The sequence below is a fragment of the Canis lupus genome, chromosome 2, assembly GCF_048164855.1.
Source record: "Canis lupus baileyi chromosome 2, mCanLup2.hap1, whole genome shotgun sequence".
Lineage (NCBI taxonomy): Eukaryota > Metazoa > Chordata > Mammalia > Carnivora > Canidae > Canis > Canis lupus.
In genome coordinates this window covers 92006772-92012332 of record NC_132839.1, presented here as the reverse complement: position 1 = coordinate 92012332, position 5561 = coordinate 92006772, and the positions used below count along the sequence as shown (strand labels likewise).

The window sequence follows — 5561 nt, the reverse complement described above, 5'->3', positions numbered from 1 at the left end:
TAATTCACTGTACAAATTCAACATGCCAGGAATAGGGAAAGACAGCTTACATGTCTTTTTAAATGTCATTCCTTCCATATGACATGAAGAATGGGTAGTGGTGCTCACGTGTCATTGCTAGGAGTCAGAGAAGTAAAATGACACCCCTAACGTCTCATGGTCAGTAAACTTTGGGTCAGCTATGCAAGCTCAGAGAACATGCTGGTGAAAAAAAGAGAATAGAGTAAAACAACAGATGAGTTTGAAAACATTTATTTTATATATAGTTTTAAAATACCAAAATACTGCTACCATCCAACAAGTCAAAAATTATATCTTTCCGAATGCATGATATCTTTTCAACCCCAATTAGTATGTTGGTGTTGTGGGGACGAGGAGTGGATCTGGAGATGTGATTTTCACCCCTCCGCAGGGTAGTTTCATCATGGTTTTATGTATCAGTTAATTGGTTTCATGATCATTTAAAGGTCAGAGGGAATTTTTGAAGATGCTTTCAACAAGGACTGTGTTTGACAGTAGACACGTGACAATAAAAATTAAGATATAGGGTAAGAAAAGCATAGAAATGCAATGGAAGAACAAAGAAAATAGGAAAACCTTGAGGGACAGGAGGAAGAAATGTTGATTAAACCCAATGCCCTAAAGATATAGACTGCTCTGGATAATTTTACTCATTTGTATTTGATTCATTTTTGAACGCTTGCTAGGTATCAGCCTTTGCTCTGGATGGTGAAGGTAGACTTCCATGGCCTCAAGTTGCTGACAGCTTAGCGGGCAGGTGAGGGTGTCACCACGAGGGTAACTGGGAGTCACAGTGGGAGAACCATGGAGGGCCCATACCCCAAACTGAAAATGTCTGAGAAGGTTTCCAAGTGGAGATGGTGGTTAGACAGGGCCGAGACTAGAGGGGCAAGAAAGAAGGGTGGGCAAAGGTGGGCAGCTTTGGGCAGGGGACGGAAAAGTATTCCAGGAATGTTCTGTGATGTACGGTAGCCCGCAAGTGAGGGCAAAATGGCAGATTGTGGGAGTCGTTGGAACTCTTGCAATCCGGGGGGAGAGGACACTGGAAGTAGGAGGTAGGGTTGATGAGTAGACCAAGACGTTTCTGCTCTGCCTTTGACTAAACTGAACACCATCATCGCCACTGCCGTCATTATGTCATTCATCTACTAACTATTCACAAACATTTGTTGTAGAGCAGATGTTCCGCTGTGTCATGTGGCAGGAGAGCTTGTTCTAGGAGACTGTGGGAAACATTCCTGTGTCTCCTGTCTACTCTCACACTCACAATCCTGCTGAAACCAGATGTGTGGGTGTTTTCCACATCCACCAATACTCCGGAACAGCAGCTGCGTGTCCTCCAATTCAGCTCAGTTCTGACTCACTGGCTATACCTTGGGGTTCCCATGACCCCCTCCAAGGATTCAGCAATTTGTCAGAACAGCTCACAAAACTCAGGGAAATACTAAATTATGTTTATCAGTTTACTCTAAAAGATATAATGAAGGATACAGATGAACGATCAGGTGAAGAGATGTGTGAGGTCCTGAGGTGTCTCGAGCACATTCTGTCCTCATGGAGTTATAGCAGGTACATGTTTCATCACCCTGGAAGCTCCCTGAACCCTGTGCTTTTGGGATTTTATGAGTTTCCCATCACATAGGTATGACCGGTCAGCTCAGTCTCCAGTTCCACTCCCCTTCCCTGAACGTGGAGGGTAGTTCCTAGCTTGGTCTGTCTGGTGACCAGCTCCCACGTGAAACCACCCAGGAGCCCACCAAGAGTTGGCTCATTAGAACAAAAGATGCTCCTGTCACCCAGGACATTCCAAGGGATTCAGGAACTTTGTATCAGAATCAGGGCCAAGGTAGAAATATTAGAACATAAGATGTTCCTACTCTTCTTATTATTTAGGAAATTATAAGAGTTTTAGGAGCTCTGTTCAAAGAACTGGGGCCAGAGATCAACTTATATTTTTCATATTATTTCACATTTATTTATTCTTACATTCTCTATGATAGCCCAAAATTTCATTGTGTGTAAAAGTTGTTAGTATACACATTTTAGATACCTGTTAAATTGTCTTGATGTTGTGACTGATTCTAGATAGCACTAAGGGTCAGAAAAGATTGAAAACTACATGAAGAAATTAAGAAAATATTTACAACAGTGTCAAAAAGAATGAATTTATTAATAAACTAATAATACTTGTACGTTGAAAAATATAAAACATCTTTGAGAGAAATTTTAAAGGACCTGAAGACGTAGAAAGACATATTCATGGATCGAAAGATTTAATATTGTTAAGATGGCAATACTCCCCAAATTAAGCTACAAAATCAAAGTATTCCTATTAGTTCCCAGCTGCCTTTTTTTTTTTTTTGCAGAAATTGGCCAGTTATTCTAAAATTCATATGGAAATGTAGGGGACCCAGAAGAGTCAAAACCAATTGTGTAAAAAGGAAACAAAGTCAGAGGACTAACACTTTATAATTTCAAAATTTATTACAAAGCTACTGTAATTAATAAATGTGGTGCTGCCATAGGGATTTATAGCGGTGGAGTAGAATTAAGATTCTAGAAATAAACTCCTACTATTTGTCAATTGACTTTTGATAAGGGTGTCGAGACAATTAACTGGGAGGAAGAACGGTTTTTAAAGGTGCAGTTTTTCAGTTATAAATAAATAAGCCACAAGGATGAAAAGTACAGCACAGGAAATGTAGGCAGTACTATTATAATAACTTTGCATGGTGACAGATGGTAACTACACTTACCCCAGCGAGCACAGCATAATGTATAGAATTGTCCAATCAGCGTGTTGCACACCCGAAACTAATATAACTCTGTATGTCAACTATACTTCAATTAAAAAAAATAGTTTTTTCAACAGATGGTTTTGGGACAACTGGATATCCATGTGCAAAAGAATAAAATTGGACCCCCACCTCATACAATATATAAGAATTAACTTCGAGTGAATCAAAAACATAGTGTAAACGCTGAAACTAGAAGAAGCCATGGGAGTAAGTCTTTTCGATCTTGAATTAAGCAATGGGTTCTTAAATATGACTCCAAAAGTGAAAATGGATAAATTGGACTCAATTAAAAAGAATTAAAAAAAATTGGACTCAATTAAAACCTAAAATACTTTTGTGCTTCAAAGGGCACAACGAAGAAAATGAAAAGACCACCTCTATCTACATGGGTGAAAATATTTGCCAAATGTATCTCTGGTGAGGGACTCATATACAGAATATATATAAAAAATCTTTTACAGATCAACTATAAAAATATAAATCACCCAATTAAATAGAATGAAAGGACTTAAATAGAGATTTCTCCAAAGAAGATACATAAATGGCAAGAAGCACGTGAGAAGAGGCAAGACATGCTTATTCATCAGGGAAATGGAAAGTGCTATTTCCCCACTAGGATGGCGCTAGTAAAAAAGTCAGATAATAACTAGTCAGTGACGAAGAACAGCAAGTGACATGGGGCGATCAGAACCCCGTGAACTGCACACGGGCCCGTCACATGGTGAAGCGCCCTTCGGACGACAGCGAGGCAGTCCTAACATGGTCAAACCACTGCTTTTCCCTCAGCAATTCCATTCTAGGCTGTGTACGTGCATCTGGGTGTGTATCTGTATCTATCTCTGTATCTCTATCATCTATCATCTATCTATTATCTATCATCTACCCATCATCTATTTATCTATCTATCCAACTATCTGTCTATCCAAGTATCTATCTACCCATCATCTATCATCTATCTATCCATCTATCTACCCATCATCTATCTATTATCTATCTATCTAATCATCTATGTATCATCTATGTATCATCTATCTATGTATCATCTGTGTATCATCTATTATCTATCTGTCATCCATCACCTATCTATCTAATCTATCATGTATCTATCTATCTATCTATCTATCTATCTATCTATCTATTATCTATTTATCTATCTATCTATCCATCTATCCAACTATCTATCTATCCATCTATGTATCTATGTATCTATCTATCTATCTAATCATCTATGTATCATCTATGTATCATCTATTATCTATCTGTCATCCAACACCTATCTATCTAATCTGTCATGTATCTATTTATCTATCTATCATCTATCTATCTAATCATCTATCTATCATCTATGTATCATCTGTGTATCATCTATTATCTATCTGTCATCCATCACCTATCTATCTAATCTATCATGTATCTATTTATCTATCTATCTATCATCTACTATAAGAGAAATGAAAGCATGTCTACACAAGAACTTCTGCATACATGCTTATACAAGCATGGCTTAAATTAGGGAAGACACAGATACAATCTAAATGTCTATCAACTGACGAACGGATCAACAAGATGTGGTGTATTTGTACAATGGGATATTATTTAGTCATAAAAAGGAATAAGGTGCTCAAACATGCTATAACATAGATGATCCTTTTTTAATTTTTTTGGTGTCTGATCTTACTTATTTTGTCACTTTTAGAAAATCTCATTTTTGACTCGACTCAGACTTAGAGGTAGAAGCTCTCAGAGAGGACAGCCTCCATCTCTTGGCAATCTGTTCCTGGCGTTTTTCTTTGGCCTCCTTCATTCTGTTGGCCAAAAGTTTAGCATATTCTGGAGCCTCTTCCTTATTTTTCTTAGTACGCTGTTTCTTCAAAGCAATATGCCGATGTTTGTGTTGGAGGACACACGGAGTAACAAGATGCTGAGTCTTGGGTGCTTTGGTTCTAGGTTTCTGACCTTCTTTGTTTAGGAGCTTTCCAACAACCTACTGGCAGACATGGTCTTCTTTTGACAGATTACAAAGCTTTCGGATTCTGCGGGCCCCTTTGGGCCCCAGGCGACGAGGCACAGTGGTGTCAGTGAGTCCAGGAATATCCGTCTCCCCTTTTTTTCACAATAACCAAATGGAGAACACAGATGGGCATCCACAATGCAAGCCTGAACAGATTTGCACCTCCTCTCTCCAGTCCTCCTGGGTCGGTAGCAGGAAAGCCCCTTACTCAGCAGCAGGTGGACGCGGCTATGGGTCAAGACACCCTGCTTCATGGGGAAGCCTTGTCTGTCATTGCCACCACGGGTTCGTGCCACGTCACCCTTCCATTCCTCGCCCAGAGCATCGGCAGCCACTTCTGTGGCCATACGCTTCTCATGAAAGGTGCAGTTTGCACTCATCAGCCACTTCAGTGAGTTTCTGGCTGCCAGTGGCTGGGAAGGAGATGCTCAGCTTCATCCTGAAGCGGCCTAACAGAGATGATCCTTGAAAGCATTTTGCCAAAAGACGCCAGATACAAAATACGTATTTTATGATCCCATTTATGTGAAAAGTCAGAATAGACAAATTCATAGAGACAGATAATGGATGTGTGAAAGAGCAAATGAGTAAATGAGGATGATTTGGAAGTGTCTTCTCTCCGTCCCCAGCAACAACGGTTGGTTTACCCAAGAGGCACGTTATACGCAGCATCTTAGGATCAAGAGAATTTTTACTGCAGGTTCACTGGCCTTGATTCTACTTTTACACAA

The 5561-nt window shown here is 39.6% G+C and overlaps 1 pseudogene; it reads right to left on the bottom strand.

Moving 5' to 3' along the window:
* Nucleotides 1-4521: 4521 nt before the first annotated feature.
* Nucleotides 4522-5268, bottom strand: LOC140610733 (small ribosomal subunit protein eS6-like; annotated as a pseudogene).
* Between the last annotated feature and the right edge of the window lie 293 nt (nt 5269-5561).